Source organism: Dermacentor albipictus, chromosome 1, assembly GCF_038994185.2.
Source record: "Dermacentor albipictus isolate Rhodes 1998 colony chromosome 1, USDA_Dalb.pri_finalv2, whole genome shotgun sequence".
Classification (NCBI taxonomy): Eukaryota; Metazoa; Arthropoda; class Arachnida; order Ixodida; family Ixodidae; genus Dermacentor; species Dermacentor albipictus.
The window spans coordinates 270,820,751-270,835,560 of NC_091821.1; the positions used below are offsets into that span (position 1 = coordinate 270,820,751).

The 14,810-nt window shown below is 46.3% G+C and overlaps 2 protein-coding genes across 6 annotated transcripts in view; one reads left to right on the plus strand and one right to left on the minus strand.

Annotated features, from left to right (window-relative positions):
• LOC135916335 (heat shock 70 kDa protein 12A-like) overlaps window positions 1–7,464 on the minus strand; it is a 184,703-nt gene extending 177,239 nt beyond the window's left edge. For both annotated transcript variants that reach the window (XM_065449681.1, XM_065449672.1), the window contains exon 1: window positions 7,316–7,464. The gene's annotated coding sequence lies outside the window, so the exon portion shown is untranslated. The remainder of the gene's footprint in view (window positions 1–7,315) is intronic.
• Window positions 1–14,810, plus strand: part of LOC135915289 (uncharacterized) — a 223,993-nt gene that overhangs the window by 76,130 nt on the left and 133,053 nt on the right. The window lies entirely within an intron of this gene.

Here is a 14,810-nt window from a genome sequence, read left to right on the forward strand (position 1 = left end):
TCTCTCCCACTTGCTATTTTTTTCTCTCCTTTTCCTCGCTTTCGCTAGGACAGAACGAAATGCAAGGAGCACTTTTGTTTTTCATTTTGTTTTCCTCATCGTCGCGCTGGTTTCCGGGAAACTCGGCGGTGCGCACTGTCGACAAGCGGACAATTCTCCGTTCCGTGTGGGGGTGCACGCCTGGGAAGTGGCGCAGACGCCGAAATGCGCTCGTGGCGCGCTGCGCACGCAAGATGACGCCTCGGCGCGCCACTCGTCGCGCCGCGTTGTGCTGACGCGCTCAATTGACGCGCTCCCCGTATACAAACAGCGCAAAGCACCTGTTTGTTTGCAGCCGCGGGGCGCCTCCGGGCGAAGACGCTGCTCAGTATGTCTGCAGGCATTAACCAGTGGCCAAAATAGCAGACAGCAAATGGCACGACAATCACGCGCGCCCGAGGCCGTTTCTTGACGAAGGGGTGTGGAATTTAGGAGCGCGAAGGGGGAAGTGCGTAGGGGGGGGGGGCGGAGGAGGTTCGTGGAGAAACGATTGGCGGTATATGTTGGCCAACGATGGCCGTCTTTTACCGTTCTCGCGTATCCCACATGTCGGCAGTATATGGTGGAATCTTTATCCCGCGTCAGTTATTCTGCATTATGAGAAATCCCTCGCCATTAAGCGCACGGCTACTACATGATACGACACGCGAGGAAATAGCTTGTTGCACCAGCATGTCGCTCGAGATCTCGAAAAAGGGCACGTTCCAAAAACTCGCTTCTCATCGCGCTAATCGCCTTACCACTCATTTATTGAACTAATCACAACTATAGTTTTTAAATAAGTCCCGATGCTTTAAAAAAGCACACTAAGGCTTTTAAAGCAGCTTTATTTTATTGTTGCATAGTCAGCTTTCCTACCCCATCCCCCTGTGCAGAGTAGCCAACCGGACACCTAATCTGGTTAATATCTCTGCCTTTCACGTCTTGTTTCTCTCTCTCTTTCTCTTTATTCAACGAAGAGGTTGGTGTGTGTGAAATGCTGCAGCTGCTTGGCTTCGTGAGCAAGTTCTTAGTTCACCAGCGGACGTCACACCGCGATGACGTTTCTTCCAAAAGTTCAAACGATGGTAGCGCAGCGTGGCTGTATACGTGCAGCAAGAAGGACGAATCTGCAGTGGCGGCGATGCCCGCTAGGCATCGATCCAGGTCAATGCATTGCCGTGGATTGCAGCGTGCGTTGTTGTCACCCACCCGCATGCGGCCAGGGCGTCTCGCGCTGCGGGTTCGATGGGAAAAAGTTTGCCGCGTGCGGCGTCGGAGGTCAGCCGCTCTCGAAAACCTGCGCGGGCAGTTCCTGCGGGCACGCAGAGACGGCGGGCGCGAGCTTCGGCGTGATTCACAGCTCGCGCGGCGCGGGCAACTGCAGCGCGAGGCCCTGGGCGACGATGCATTCTGCGTTGGCCCTGACTTCTGCACCGAGCAGCACTTGGCGAACGAGCCAGGAGTGCGCTAAGTAAGCAGGGCTTGCCTCTGTGCGCATGCGTGCGCGCCTGTTTACAGAGAGGCTATCTTTCGCTGTTGATGGGCACACTAGAGCGATTGGTTCTTCCTTGCACATACGATAGCTGATTGCGTTTGCTATGATATGCAGATAAATGAAACGAAATATCTTTCGCGGTGTACTTTAGCAAATTTTCTAAAATTCACAAATGCAAGGCGGGATCAGGGGACTTATCCAAGTCAGCATTTATGGTCCTCAAGCATAACTAGAACATGATATTCGCATCTGTCAAAACTGTATATAGCTTAGAGGAAAATAAGACTACGCAGGGTGATGTGGGCATCGTATATGGGAAAGTGATATTCGCGACAGGAATGCACCGAAAGCGTTACTGTTTCAGGAACTGTGAGGCCTTCGTCCACTAGGTCCTAATGAGCAGCGCCTGGCCACTGCGCTGCTTATTAGGCGAGAAGGAAGTGATCAGTACACATGTCCGTTCGTTTCATTCTCTTCACGCTCTCCTCATTTAAGGCGAACTGTCTTGCGGTTGGTGTGCATGGCTTCCGTATTGTTTCCCTGAGCAGTGGTCGCCCGCATAAGCGTGCAGAAATGGTTGACGCAGCAAGCGTGCGTACGCCATGGGATGACACTCCTCAGCAATATACAAACTCCTTGGGTTTGTGCTCACCGGGCACCTGGCACAAAACCAACACTCGCCCTTTCCCGGTCAATGGTTTCTGGCTGGTGGCTGGCGGAACGAGCTCACTGGCATCTGTCATCGCCCCTTTCAAAAGGGATGCTCGTATACTCAACATTATCATTTCCCCCCTTCTTTTTATCCAATATCTTCTACTATATTTGTCTTGCCTTTTTACCCTTCTTTTGAAAATTATTTTTTGTTGTTGCTCTGTGCGCCAGTATTTAGACCTCCGATTATTCCTGAGGACATAAAATAGATGCTGTATTAGGCTATATGCCCTTCCCAACGCGGGCATACGCATTAGTGGTGTGGAATGGAGCTTACAAATCCCACCGTGATAGACTATAGAAAGAGTCCAGAAAAGTTTCGTAGCGATTCGCCGCCAGCGTTTTTTCGCTGTCATTGGTCAATGTTGTAGCGCTTCCACCGTTACCCTCATTACAATCCCTTACCTGCCGGTGTATTCGCGCATACCTTCTGTTTCTGCATAAGCTCCTTCACGAAAACCTCAACTGCGCTGAGCTACATAACTTTGTCGCCCTTCGGATTCCGCAGAAATTGTCCCTGCTGGTCACAGCGAACGTTCTGCTGCGTATAAAGTTCAAAATCTGCATAATACATATTTCGATGACCTTGATATGTTTCATCAGTCGCTTTTGTCGTTCTTTTCACAACTTCATATTGTCGTGTGCTGGGTTTTCTCGGTATACGTACGTGCCCTCTTTCGCCGGGAGATTTAGCACATTTCCAGCTTATCTGGCGGTATGTCTAATGTTTTAGAGGCTTTTTTTTTCTCGTACGTTTAATGTTCTTGGTGCACTGTGTTTATACGTATTTTACGTGAACCGGTTTCCTCTTTCTATATTCCCTTTCCCTTACGTTTGTACCTTTAGCTGTACAGTTTTATTTTTATCCTTTGTTGTACTTGCTTACTAATTCATTCTTCATTTTTGGTTTACCTTACCTTTATCGATAAATAAGACCTTGTTTTAGCAACTTTCCATGTTCTTTGTTGTGGGTCATTATTATGGCCAAATTCATCCTCTGTACATGTCTCTTTTTCTTTTGCCTTTGAATTTTTTTTTTAAGAAGCACCTTATATCTTCTTTAAATTACCTGTGCGTCAGTATTAAAACCCCGATTTTTTTGTCGACTCATAATCTAAAGGCTGGATTAATTAATTTATTTTTAGTTACTCTCACGCATTGTTCGTGTTTTTTCTCTGTATTTCTGTTGTGAACTTACCGCGGCTTTTGTTACTTGACTATTGCTTTTCATGATTTTCGCGTTCTCTTTCATGTTCTTTTTCATGTATTTGTACTTGTATATGTAATTTTTTTACGGTGTGCCAGCACTCAGATCTTAGGGTTGTTCCTGGGCGCGTTAAATAATAATAATAATAATAATAATAATAATAATAATAATAATAATAATAATAATAATAATAATAATAATAATAATAATAATAATAATAATAATAATAATAATAATAACTGTTGTTATTGTTGTTGTTGCTGTTGTTAGCACTACAACCACGTAACTGTAACTGTTGATAACTCAGGCACAAATAATAAGAGCACAGAGACCTGTGCTTGCTGCAGAAAAAACCCGGAGGGGACTCAGCAGATTCTAACGGAATGCAAAGATCCGTTAGAATCCATTAAAAAACCCAGCCAAAACTGGACGCGACTTCAGCCTTCCAGTAGCGCTGGGGTTCAAGACTGGTGGGTGCGTAAACTGGCCAGTGGTGGAAATGAGCGAGAAACGACTGGAACATTGGTGGGAAAAAAGCAGATAACAGATGGGAACAGGAATCGTCACATGCATAGGTAAGTTTACAAGATTCATCGGCAAAACGCTAAATGGCAATAGATACAAAAACACATGATTGGCTGACGCAGGCTAGATGACCATTTGTCGCCACCTTGATTCAAAGGGGTCGGCATATTAGCGACAATATGCATTATCATCATCATGCCCGTTCATCATTCTAATTCCTGGTTATGGTGATCTTTGCACCTCTTTAACCAAGTTTATTATTATCGTTGTTATTATTGTTATTATTTCACATTTTCCGCGCCATATCATGCTTGTGCAAACGTTAGTGTGCACGCAACAAAATGACACACGTATGAACAAACTGGCCAAGCGGCAAAATATAGGCTGATCGGCTACAAGGTCCGTGAATAATTTTCCCCGTACGTGGACAAAATGCACGCGTATGTTGTGGTTGAGCGGTCGCCTGACAATGGCGATGTGACATGAGACCATATACGGCGCAGCGTGAATTTTCGGAAGCTTTTCGGACATGCGGCATGAGAAGGTCAAAACACGAAGGCAGAGAAATGGATGGAAAATGTGTCACCGCTTCCATAATCAGTTGCACCAGTATCACTGCTAGGCATATCCAAATATTCAAGTTCTGATACGACTGCATATGTTTGTCACTTTGCTACCTTCGTCGCTCGGACTCACCGCCGACGGCGGACGTGTCTTTCATTTCTATCCACTGTTAATAATCTAACTCTTAATCTGCATTTCAGATAATAATATGATCAGCTTGCACTTATTTTGTTCTGTAATTTATGGAGCTCTTGGTGTTAGGCATATCATTTTCTTTTTGATTTCTAGCTGCACCGACCTCGGTTTCCTTTTTATTTTTTTACCAGCTGCTGGAGCAAATGAATCAAATGCTTGTGTGACAATCGCTAGAGTGACGGTATGGCAGTCCTAGTGGAAATGCAGAAAGAGATTCCCATAGATTATGTGGTATAAGTAAGAAAAAAATGTTCTCAAGCATTCAAAAACAGGGGAACACTCCAACAAATTTAATGACAGAAGCTGACTTTATAGCAGGAAAATAATCCCGATATCCATAGAGGCACTAAATGTCGAGAAAACTTACACGAGCTGCGAACAATTCCCTCAGGTATACAAGTCAGCTGAGGACATGCTCATTAGGGACTCGTGAGGTGCGTGCAGCGTGATGGCATAGAATCAAACGGCTTGCTTTCACTCTTATAGCACATGCATAGGTAGTTGCTTCATGCAACGGCTAACTTCAATGTAGTCGTTGCATGACGTCGCCAACCATCGACGCAAAAGACGAGCACCGTTGCTACTCTCTACTCAACTCCCTGTACAGTGTCAAATCATGTAGAAAAATTGCCAGTTCAATGTTGATTATCAGTAACGAATTTAGATTAATCAGACAGGTACAGAAATTTGAACATCGCAGCTATTGTGTGCTATTGCTGTAGAGCACGATGGACCAGATAATTTCTGGTGTTACGCAATGATGTTATCGCTTCGGCCGGTTTGGGGGCTTTTCTGGAGATGTTTCCCTAATGAGTCACCTTCCCCCCCTCAATAAACATCGAGATAAGGGTAACGTGCTCTTTTCCCTCTTTAGATACAGTTTCCACGAGGACTGAGCACACTGCGGCAAGACGTGAGGCACCGTAGTCGCCTTGTCAGCACGCTGTGCTTCTTGTCCACGTGCTGCTATTCTCCTTTACTTATTAGATTATACTAAGGTACGCAAGTCACTTTCGCCCCCAAAAGAGCCCTGCAATGTTCGGTTTCTTGCGTATGCAAGCCACTTGCTTGCCCCAAGGAAAAACTACCTAAATGTATGTTCGGCCTCCGAAGGGGCCATGACAAAAACTCTCGCATCAGGCACGGTATAGGTGCTCGGATGTACTTGTGTCCTTGGCACATACTCTTTTTCATAAAACCTAATTCATCGGTGGCGGACGCATTCATCACACGCATTCTGCAATGTTTCTTCCGAGTAGCTGATGAGTAAAATTAACGCAACAAAAAGACAACGCACAAAGGAAGGGAAGACTAAGACAACTGCCGTGCGAGTTGACTGGTCGGGCATTACTCATTTTAAAGAACCGTATAGGCGTTGCCAGATGTAAACGTACATATTGAGAGACATTGACCACTCAAAGTTTCATAGCAGTAGCAGCAGGTGCGACCTAAACGGAAGTTTGCGAGAGTGCACGAAGTTAGGCGAGGCGCGCCAGGGGCCCACGTCGTGCCACAGTCAACTCGGTAACGTCCCTCCTGTCCTGCTTGCTCCAGACCGGGTTACGAGATTGGGCGCCCATGTTTTTCTCATTAGTGACGACAGACCGTGTCAGGCGCTTGCGCTTTCAGAAAGGCGGAACGAGGCTGCATCACGTTCACACGGACGTACTGTCATCACACATTCGTGGCGTTGTCACTGCTTTGGATCTTCGCTTTACAAATAGTCTTCATGAGGTACGTCTTTCACATGGTTTTCAAAGCAGCACCTTTTTGGGTTGGAGGTGTTACAAAACAAACAAACAATAGACGACATTACGCACTAACGTAACAAAACGTATATACCATGTTCCAAGAATGTACGTTTGAAGTTCTTTCTATTTAACGTCAGTTTCTGACTTTCCGATCTCCAATTAAGAGCATGATATAATTTTTATTCTGCGCTGCTACTTCATGGGAGATGCGGCTGCATCCGCCACTACTATCTTTTGCATGACAGCTAGCATGGACTCAATTGGGCGATGCGCTCTTGTGCGAACGAAAAACATTCGCACCGTCTACGCTTTTACAACTGGCAGCATCGGGTAGTCAACGCACTTAGAGCGAAGAGAGACTATTTGGTATTGAAGAACTAGCCAATGGACTCTCTTCGTATTCTCGAAGCTTTTGTAACTAATTAGAGAAGCCACCTTATATAGCGTACGGCAAGGCTTGAACCAACAGGACAAGCACTTCGCGCCGAGAAGCCATCTATACAGGCGTGCAAGACAGTTTTCTGCTACGCCGAAGCTCTTTTACTCAGAATACAGCCGAGCTGAAATAAGTGTAGTTTTTCTGCTCACCATACGGGCGATGTTGGAATAAGTGCCAGAATACCACAACGATTATATTGCAATGCTATTCTAAGCAGCTTCTCTTCGCCTTCTGCATTGGCTCGAACAGGGTCACGCGGCTGTTGTCACTAGCAGAGTAACGTCAGAGCACAGGGCTAAATGAAGTAGAATCAGCACAAAACAATCGTTGTGTTATACTGGTCAAGGTTTGCCCGCGAGGAAGCGTTATGTACTACTGGCCTAATTTTGACCGAGGTTGTCACTCACCTTCGCGCCGGCCGAACGCCAGCGTAGAGCCAGCGTCGTGGGGTGCAAATGAGGCGTCGTCCGAGGCACGTGGTCTCGGCCGCACTGCGCACTCTTGGGGGCCGGCGTCGGGCTCTCGCGCGTTGCGCAGCTGCGACCGCTCACTCGGCGCCCTCAGCGCGACGACAGGAATGCGCCAACAGGAGAAACTCGAGAGCAGCGCCGAAAACGCGGGCAGCTGCAGAACTGTTTTGCTGCGCTTCCGTCGCTGGCGGTGAGAAAGTCCAAGGTGGAGGAAATAATAAAAAGTGAGAGGGAAGTGTGACACCGTTGCCGTCATCACTGCGTGCGGCGCGGGAGACGTCGCGTGGAGGATGGCTTATGCCCGCGCTGCCGCCCGAGACACGGTGCCGGCTGCGTGGACCGCGAACGCCAGTGGCTCGCAGCAGTGGCAAAACGAGACTCGCGCGGTAGGACGTGCTTGTTCGTCGCAGAGTCAGATCTCTCGGTATGCGTGGGCAATCTTATGTAGTGAGACTTAGGCGAGAAAAGCTGCACTAGAAATGTATTTCTTATTTAGTTATTCGTCGTCATCATCATCATCATCATCTCATTCTTTATTCCTTCGTCCAGTGCAGGATGAAGGCCTCTCCCAACGATCTTAAATTGCCCCTGTCTGGCGCTAGCTGATTCCGACTTGCGCCTGCAAATTTCTTGATTTCGTGACCCCACTTTATTCTCTGCCGTCCTCGACTGAGCTTACCTTCTTTTGGTACCCATTTGGTAACGTTAATGGTCCACTAATTACCTGCCCTACCCATTATATGGGCTTCCCGCAGCCATATTTTTCTCTTTATGTCAACTAGAATATAGGCTATCCCCGTTTGCTCTCTGATCCACAACCCTCTCTTCTTGTCTATTAACCTTACGCCTAACATTTTTCTTTTCATCGCTCTTTCCGCGGTCTTTGACTCGTTCTCGAGCTTCTTTGTTAACCTCCAAGTGTCTGTACCCTACGTTAGCACTGGTAGAATGCAATGATTGTACAGTTTTCTTTCACTTTTCAACGACATTGGTAAGCTTAGTTAAGTATAAGAATGTAGGGTTGTTATCACAAGGACGAGGCTAAGCTTCGGCTTTCTGTTAGTTAAAGGTAAGGCTAACACGTACGGCTAACATACCACGAATTATCCAGGACGATTTGAAAGCGAGGGAGACTTATGTGTTAAGTGTTTGGAGCAGTTGACGGAGCTGGGACGATGGCAATTAAGAATCGCTCTTAATATAGCGCGTGATACTAACGATTTTCATAGCCTTCGGCAGCATTTAGAAATTCAACCGTGCGACTCACTTCTAAACCTATCTATAATTAAACATCATACTTATCAAACACGTGGTTTACTAACTTCATGACTTTCTTCAACGTTGAATGGATATTGTATATTGCCTGAAAAGAAAGAAGGGTAAAGAAAGCAAATGTTTCGTTCGCTGGGCCAGGTACTACGCAAGTCGGGTGAGAGACAGACCGAACAGATGAACGAGTCTCATCAGTTGGAGGCCTGGATCCAAAATGACATGAACTGGTCCATATCAGTACCGACGAACTCGTAAATCTTTGCGTACGCTAGTATTAAAATAGGCTTGAAGAATTACCTTAGAGGTAGCCTGTCTTTTGCTTTAGTTCTCAAAATATTATAAAGAGAAGGAGACTGTATAGAGTCCTGGGGTCGTATAACGTAAAACTATTCCATTCTGAGTGTATTCCAATCACCTGACGTCATATTTACGTAATCGCTTATGCAATCATCGGGCGTTGACCCACAGTGTTTCTTGAACGGCGAGCGGAGACCCGCGCCAGGTAACGGCGACTTCGTAGATGACGTAGGCCCTCGTCGGGGCGCGCGAGCGCCCTACTGCAGGCATAAATAAAGTTGGCTCCAAGTGAACAGCACAATCAAACACTCTCCTCGTTTATAGGCGGTCATTTTGCTTTCAAAGCCAATAGCATTACGTACCTTGACAGGCGTTTGGCTGAGAAGAGACGAGGAGTGCGCAGAAGTAGAGGGGGTTTGGTGGGGCCGCGTTAGCTCAGTGAAAGTGGATAAGCGGGCGTGAAGATTGGTAGTGGTACCTGCAGTAGCTCCTCTTCCCCTTGCTTATATAGCTTGCGGTGGATGGTAACAAAATCGCGGCGGCGTGCAGCGGGAGGTTAAAAATGCCGCTAAAACGGATCCTTAGTGATGGAGAGTGAGGAATATCGTATGCGTGCCGAAAGGGTTAGGCAACATTATACTGTCACGCAAGTTATTTTGCATGCGTAAAGAAATTCATTCTGGCTGGCAGCTCCAAACAGCCAATGCCATAGCCTTCGGCTGGCAGTCATATGTTATTCCTTTCGGAACGGGGCAAAATGTGTACATGTTCTTTTGACGTGGTGAGTTTTCGCCTTTCTTCTTTTTTTAGGCCGCGTGACAGACAGGTGAAGTAGGTGGAGCCGGAAAATTTTGACAAATTTATGGCGAAAAAGGGTTTATGGCGAAAAAGGCATAGCATCTAACACAAACAAAACAAAGCGTGTCTCAAGCTCCGTAGGGTTTCATATTGAGATTACCAGAAGAAAATCAGGCGCTGCCGCCTTTCAACCATATATAGTAGAAACCACGGCTATAGTACATGCATATTTCTACTATTTGGTGTAGCTTGTGAAAATTACACTGCAACTTTTAGTTAAGTTCTTGTTGGTTCAATCATGTTGCATGCTAGCCTCTCAAAGTTCAGGACAACATGCATTTGGGCTAGATGGTGCATACTTGAAGTCTCAAGGCTTTCTCTCAAAAGTCTCGCAAAGTTTATTTAGAGATTTTTAAGGGGTTCTGAACCACCCTCGGGCTTGGTGAAAAAAAAAAGGGGGGGGTCCAATTCATGCTGTAAAGATGGTTGGCCAGCAAAGCTATGTTATCACCTGATCCAATAGACCAATGGGACGTAGCCTTGAACTGGGTCCTGCCGAGCCTGAGCACGACGCCGTTGTGCATACTGACGTTGCTGTTCCTGTCGCCGCTCATTGTGTTCACGCTGCTCTTCGGGAGCCCTGACTATGCGTGGTCTCTCCATAGCGCTAACAGAACACAAATGAGATCAGTTCCTAGGCCCGTTCATCTTTTACATATGAAAGTGTTGTTACGTCACTTCCTACTTCGTATGTTACAGTTGCCGCTTCCGGGTAACTGCAACTTATGCAACCGTAATATTTACGGGGAAACGCTTGCGGTGAACGCTCTGCGCGAAGGCGAGCTTTGTGTTTTTTCTTCTTACCCCTGCACGGCCGGCACCACCACTGCCGCGGGTGCGCGGAGGCAAGCGCCATCTGCTGGTGCTGTAAAGAACCCAGCGGCGCACGTGGCGCGCTCCTCCCGCTGCGATTGGTTGAGTTTTTACCCATGGTCAAGACAAATGCATTATGGGGGGTGGAGGGTAGGGCTATGCAGCTTCGCTGTGAAAGCATATATAGTCCGCGGATAGCATCCGCTGATGTGAATACCTCGGCAAGTTTTGCAGTCGTTCGCGGAGCGGGGAGCTGGCAAGCCGAGCGCTAAGTCACCTTTCTTTCAAACGCTCTATTTTCAACAGAAACCTGCTCCTCACTCCTTTCTGGGCCGGTATTTTGTAGCGATGCCTTTTTCCGATTCTATGCTTTTTCACTCTTTTCGCGCTTGGCCAGTGGTCAGAGCGACGGTCTGCCCACATTATCAACGGGATCGGACGGCCGTGTGTGGTGGATGATAAGAATAGCATAGAATAAGGCATAAGGCATCGCTACAAAATAGCGGCCCTGGACGCTTCATTTCGTAATATAACAGATTCCCATACGCGACTGCTATTGGTCAATAGCTGACATCAATCAAGAAGGGTGTTTGGATCAGTGCTCTTCTGCCTACTGTTACTGTGTATATTTATTGATGAAGTTTAATAAAAAGGTTCAAGTAAGAGAAAATTGCCTTTAGATTTCTGTAATAATTACGTACTTCCGGAAGAAGCCGACTGTCGTCTGCTCACACTCGGCCGCGTCCGCCCGCGTAGGAATTGAACTTTGGCCACCCTGCTTGTCGGTGTCGTAGTCATCGGGTCTCGCTAATTTCGGCTAGTTTTGAACACTCAGCTAGCCTCGAACCATGCGAAACTTGAGGTCAGCTTACCACACGCACGCTTGCCAGCGCGCGCTTACTCCTGGCCGCTCTTGGTAAGACGCCTTGGCAGTCTTCTCTTCGTAGTGAGCGATTGACAGTGCTTCAATATGCGGAAGTTTGATGTGGCTACTATCTTTCAGTGATGCTGGTGCAGGACAAAGTCAGCAGACAAAACTATGCAGTACGGCCACTGCAGACTGGAGCATATAAGCGCGCACTCAATCCCTGCCGTGCACGAAACCAACGCTGCGCATGCGCACTGTAGTTGCATGTAGCTGCAGTCTCGCAACGAAGCGACACCGCGGGGGGCCGCGACGAGTCCGCAGGCTGAGGGCACTGCGGCTCGCTGAGGCCCTCTGAGAAAATCGCAAGTAGCGGCGTTTACGTGAACATCCAAAATTGAACTGCGCAGTTACACAGTAAACCTCAGATACAGGTTCTGTATTAAGAAGAAATGCCTTGCTAGCTCTTTTAAGCGGAAATAGCGATGTTGGCCGCTTTATATGCAATGTTAGTTGGTCCCAAAAAGATATTGCACTAAATGGCAGAATGTTCATACCGTAATTGTTACACACGCGTGGCAATAATAAATTTCTATTGGCTGCAAAACGAGTGTTATTAGAATTGCGCAATAAACCCTTACTAATAAGTTCAAACGGCAGTTCATTAATAATAACCTGAAAAAAATAACATAGGTCTGGTATTGAACAGTATTGAAACGACTTGCATATGGATAAAATGCGATAATCACTGCACAATGGAAGAGCACTCGTACGGCGTTTACTGTATGTAATGATGCGGAGAGTCTGTAGTTCTGAATGGGGTGCTGTAAAGATGAAATGTGACAACGGTACGCGTTTCCCCAGGTGACTGCTTGGTGTGTCAGATGACTATGGAGGAAAGAGAAGTGAACCGATAAGAGCAGATCAGTTGAAAAGTGGGGTCGAGCTCGATCTAAAAACCAAAAGGTTAATTTTTGCAAGGGCTTATAATTAAGTCATTATTGTCGTTCCACTTAACTTCAGCTAGCGCGGCCTTAAGCTCAGAAGCTTGATCGGTAAGTGATTTATCCATGCCTGATATCGTAGTGTCGTTGGCATACCAAACATAATGGGTCGTTAATGTACACGGCAAAAAGCAAAGAGCCTAGAATAGTTCCTTGAGGAACACCTTGGTTTATGGTTTTGTTATTTGAGCATACACCAGCAAAGTAGATGATGCATTACCTGCCGCGAAAATGATTATTCAAGGAAGTTAGAGCAGCACCGGTAATTAAATAGGCTTCAGAATTGTTAAATAATATGAACTGATGAACTTGGTCGAATGGCTTCGCAAAATCCAAAAATACAGAAGCTGCAAAACTGCCATAATCAATTGAGTGTTAAATGAAATCCGTCGCAGAAAGTAAGGCTAAACTGGTGGAGCTGTCACGACGAAATACAAATTGACATGGCTTATTGATTTTCAATTGATTAGGGTACGAGTTTAATCTCTTAAAAAAACTGCTCAATAAGCTTGATAATCAAAGGAAAAATTGAAATGGGTCTCTAATTAGTTATGGCTTCCCTATCGCCTTTTTTAAAAATGCGGGCCAGTCTTAGTCCGCTTTATGGAATCGGGAGAAGGGTCGCTGGTAAATATAAAGTTAATCATGCAACATAATGAATCAGAACTTAAACGAGAAACTAATTTTAAATATCGTACAGAGATTTCATCTAAACCTGAAAAAGTGTTCTTCAGGTTACTTCGTCCGAAGCAGCAGGAATAAGAAAAACAGTGAGTGAGAAAAACGCGGAAGCAGTGTTGCCAGTTTAGCGGCCTTTTGCGTTGCCTTGCGGGAAAATCTGTTCGCGTACGGGCGGCGGAATTTTTAACGATTTTCAATTTGTGTTGACGCACTTTTCGGCGGTGGAGCAACTTAAGATTTTTTTTTGGCAATAATTCGTGGTTCACGTGGCGAAAACGTCCAGCTTGTCCATGCTCCTTTGGAAGTAAGGGAGAATTATATTGAATTTTCCTCGCATTTCATCCTGCACATTGTCGGATTCGTCATCTTGTAAGCTATGACTGGACCACACGGTTGCCTCTCTGATTAGCTCGAAATGTCGCCATTACAGAATTTTACGTTGTCGATAATAGCACCGCATGCCTCCATGCCTCCACTAAACTATAGCTCTAGCAGTTTCTGCAATTAGTAGCACTTTCGATATTCGCCATTTTTGCAGACGCGCATTAGAGGATTTTGCCTCGTGGAGTGGCTCTGGTGAAATACATCCGAAAATTCAGTTCGTTAATTTCACTTTATCAGTACTGGTGCTGCGCCAGTCCAACGTGAGTGTTGAGCGTGTTTTCAGCCAGCTGAATGTGATTAAAGCTACGTTAAACGTCAAAATGTCTACTGAGATGACAAATACCGTCCTTACTGTGTGGGCTGGTCTGCGAAGAAATTATAAAGGCTGGCCGAGCACGTTGTTCCCAAGATCGGCACGATTGTGGTCTACGGGGTCAGCGATGGCAACGACTGGAGACCCAGCTGCACGCTAGCAAATAAATACAGACAGAGGACGTGGGATCATGCCAAGATGACACAGAAGTCTTTTTTTTTGTAATTTGAATCACTACCCGGTAGTTCGACTGTGCTTCTGGCCAAGGATTGTAGTTTACAGGAGCATCTTTTTTTTTTTTAGTTATGGTTCGCAATACGTTTCTGCACTTCGCATTCGCATAAGGAAGGAAGGAAGGAAGGAAGGAAGGAAGGAAGGAAGGAAGGAAGGAAGGAAGGAAGGAAGGAAGGAAGGAAAAAGTGGAGAAGGAAAGGCAGGGAGGTTAACCAGTTTAGCTTAACCGGTTTGCTACCCAACACATTGGGAGTGGGATGGGGGATGAAAGATGGGGAGGAGAGAGAGAGAGCACATAACACAGCACATACATAGTTAGTTACAGTCCGTCACACTTTCGCGGTACGTGACATCACTGTCACAGCCACTTGTCCAAGCCCGTCTCTTTCATAAACCGAAGTAGTCCCTTCGTCGCCTTCAGCTGCGATATCTTCTGTCGGCGATATGTGAAAATGGTTCCAACTGACAATGGTCTATTGTCAAGGCGCGCCAGAACGGACGCCAGAGACTGTCTCTGAACATTATATTGTCATTAGGACAGCCGCACAGATTGTGTTTTAGCGTCTCCTCGCAAAGACAGGCATTGCAGAGAGCGCTGTCGGCCATTCCAATGCGAAATGAGTAAGATTTCGTGAAGGCCACCCCTAGCCATAAGTGATAAAGCAGAGTAGCCTCACTTCGGCCGAGTCCAGTTGGCATTCAGAGGTACAT